The 3,538-nt window shown below is 38.9% G+C and overlaps 1 non-coding gene across 1 annotated transcript; it reads left to right on the top strand.

Annotated features, from left to right (window-relative positions):
- The first annotated feature begins 3,220 nt into the window (after nt 1-3,220).
- TRNAC-ACA (transfer RNA cysteine (anticodon ACA)) lies at nt 3,221-3,292 on the top strand. The gene has a single exon. It is a non-coding gene; the product is annotated as a tRNA-Cys (tRNA).
- The last annotated feature ends 246 nt before the right edge of the window (nt 3,293-3,538 follow it).

Here is a 3,538-nt window from a genome sequence, read left to right as displayed (position 1 = left end):
TAAAAAACAAAAGAAAACCTCATTGAAATAATTGATACAAAAATTTATTATTTGCTAGTTCTAGATGGTGGGAATATCTATGAATATTAGATATTCAAATAAATAGAAAAATAAGGAAAATAAAATATGAAATGGTGAGAATTGCTGTTTATAAAATCTTTTGACTTATGGGAAAAGCTTACCCTCAGTTTTCCATAAAATTATTTTTCCTACATGTGGAAATGTAACTATTAATGTAATATCCTTTTTATCAAATTTAGTTAAATGCCCTATCTTCTCTATTTTTAAAATATACAGTATAAACACAATCAAGGATACCCCAAACAACATTCAGTTCAGTTCAGTTCACTAAGTCGTGTCCAACTCTTTGCAACCCCATTGACTGCAGCACAAAAGGCTTCCCTGTCCATCACCAATTCTCAGAGGTTGCTCAAATTCATGTCCATCGAGTTGGTGATGCCATACAACCATCTCATCCTCTGTAGTCTCCTTCTCCACCCGCCTTCAATTTTTCCCAGTAACAGGGTCTTTTCCAATGAGTCAGTTCTTTGCATGAGGTGGCCAAAGTATTGGACTTACAGCTTTAGCATCAGTCCTTCCAATGAATATTCAGGACTGATTTCCTTTAGGATAGACTGCTTGGATCTCCTTGCAGTCCAAGGGACTCTCAAGAGTCTTCTCCAACACCACAGTTCAAAAGCATCAATTCTTCAGCACTCATCCTGCTTTATAGTCCAACTCTCACATCCATACGTGACCACTTTAAGACTTCTTTTGGAGAGAATAAGAGAAGCAATGGTTTTCCCACCTTTTATAAGGATGACACTACCATAGATATCTGTGACATTTCTTGTAACTAATTATAGCTTGAATTTGCAAATTTAGCCCTTAGGAAGTTATTTATTTTATAAGTTGGTTCATTTTTCATTAGGTACATAGTAATACTGTGATGGCTTTTGTGGTTCAAACAGCTAGATTTCCACAGTTGTGGTTAATCTGGTGAAATATCTAAATGAGTTATCTAATCAATTTTTATTTGTTAAACTAATACAGCATTATCTCCTTTTTATATTCCCATACCTCTCAGGACATTAATTTTCTCAGGGAATAACTAATTATCGATGTGAATGTCTTATTTTCCCTGCCACGTTGATAGAGTAGCATCATTTGCTCTCTCCAACTAGCATGGTTCCTCCACATAATATGTGCTTCAAAATAGATGATGGACAAATCTGTGACTGAACAATTACACCTCACTGGGTGGAAGTCAGAAGACTTGTGTTCTGGACCTACCTGTGTAATTTTGGGCAAATTTTAAACTCACTGGACCATAAGATACTGTAACTAAGTAGAACCTTACGAGGCTTTCCCAGGCAGATTTCTCCCCCATATCCTCTCTGAAGTACTTAGATAACAGTAGCTGATGCACATTTCCTGAGTTGTTGTATAGATGCTAAAATCACCCCCAAATGGAAGAAATTAATTACTTGATGATCATAAGCATGTAGCCCCCAACCTACTGGTGCCTAAGAATCAATAATGTTAACCCATGTGACATCACCCTGTTACCATCAACCAATCAGAGAACTGTGCACAAACTGATCACATACCTTGGGATGTCCCTCCCTCACCTTGCCTTTTTAAATGCCTTGCTGAAACCCCTGGGGGCAGGGGGAGGCGGGAGGAGTTCTGGCTTTTTTGAGCACTAGCTGTCCTGAACAACTTGCTTGGCCACCCTGCAATAAATGCTGCACTTTTCTTCACCACAACCTGGTGTCCGTAGATAGGCTTTACTGCACTAAGGCAAGTAAGTAAGGATCCAAGTTTGGTTTGGTAACAATATGAAAGGTGTTAGGGTAAACGTTACCCAGGCTTATGTTAAAGTATAGAGTTAGCTTTTTCATTTTCCCCAAGGAAAAGGACAACAGCATAACTGTTTACACCCGCCTGTGTCTCCTTTGGAGGGTATGGAGTCAAGTATAAGCATGGATAAAGTTTTCACCTTGGCCAGAAACACAGCTTTTGTGAATTTTCAGTGTGTGAAAGAGCCAGGGAGCATGTGTGATATGAGACAGCTCATACTTAGAAAAACGTTCAGAAGTTGGATATGTGGAACAGAAAAATACTAAGAGTGTCTCCAGAGACAAATGTTGCAAATATAAGCTACAATAACATTTGGCTTCTTTATGTGAAAACAGAGTAAACTACATGAATATGAAAGGTTAGATTTCTCTTCCATACTTGTGAAAATCTCTTTACATGCCGATACTACCGCAGCTCTCTTCTAGCACTATTACTAGTTTAATTAGATGACATATGTTGTGCTAAAATGTTTGGACTCAATCTATTTATGTGAAGTAGTTCCTTGCTGATCAAAAGATAGTATGTGAGGCTACACCCATAAATTTGCAAATGCAAGACAATAAGCTACTTATGCAACACATTTATGCAATGTTATTTCATTCCGTATATCCAGATTTTCTTCATGATCAGTTTCAGACTAATCTGCAATTCTGTTTCAAGATGATTATCTGCCATAGTCATACCATGCTCACTTTGGCTGGTGTGTGTGTAGCTGTAATATTTCATACACATTAGTGCTCTTACAAAAACATAGAAAACCTAAAAATGAATAACAAACAAAATCTTGATAGCTATTATTTCAAAATAACCTAGTGCCAGATTTTAACTGAATTAAATATTCATTTCAGACCTTACTCCAGATGGAGCACTGTACTAGTTACAAAGTATATAATTAAGACAAGGTCCATGGTCTATCATCTCAAGAAGCCTGTGGTCTGTTGGGGAAGCAGACACAAAACAAATTTAATGCAAAGCATGAAAATTTCCTAAAGCAGGATGTTGACGACAACTCTAAGTGTGGAAAAGGTAACAACCAGTTCCAAGATTGTGCTTCCCTTTTGGCTCAGTGATAAAGAATCCTCCTGCCAGTTCAGGAGACGCAGGTTCGATCCCTGGGTTGGGAAAATACCCTGGAGAAAAAAATGGCAACCCACTCTAGTATTCTTGCCTGGGAGATTCCATGGACAGAGGAACCTGGCAGGCTACAGTCCATGGGGTCACAAAAGAGACAGACATGACTCAGTGACTTTAGTCATAGCAATTCCAATATTATCAATGGGAGGTGGAAACATCTAAACTGAACCTTATAGAATAAATAGGGTTCAATGTGTGATTAGAAAACAAGATAAAACAGACTTCCCTGGTGGCTCAGAAGGTAAAGCGTCTGCCTACAATGCGGAAGACCCAGGTTCAATCCCTGGGTAGGGAAGATCCTCTAGAGAAGGAAATGGCAACCCACTCCAGTACTCTTGCCTGGAAAATCCCATGGATGGAGGAGCATGGTAGGCTACAGTCCATGGGGTCACAAAGAGTCGGATACAACTGAGCGACTTCACTTTGCTTTGCTTCAACCTGTGATTAGAAAACAAAATAAAACAGCAGGAACAATGACTTGGGAGCGGGAGGATGTGGGGGATGTTCAGAGAATGGCAAGTGGTTCGAGGTTCCAATGTAA

Source organism: Bos indicus, chromosome 8, assembly GCF_029378745.1.
Source record: "Bos indicus isolate NIAB-ARS_2022 breed Sahiwal x Tharparkar chromosome 8, NIAB-ARS_B.indTharparkar_mat_pri_1.0, whole genome shotgun sequence".
Classification (NCBI taxonomy): Eukaryota; Metazoa; Chordata; class Mammalia; order Artiodactyla; family Bovidae; genus Bos; species Bos indicus.
The sequence above is the reverse complement of the archived record's forward strand: the minus strand, read 5'-3'. Positions and strand labels throughout refer to the sequence as shown.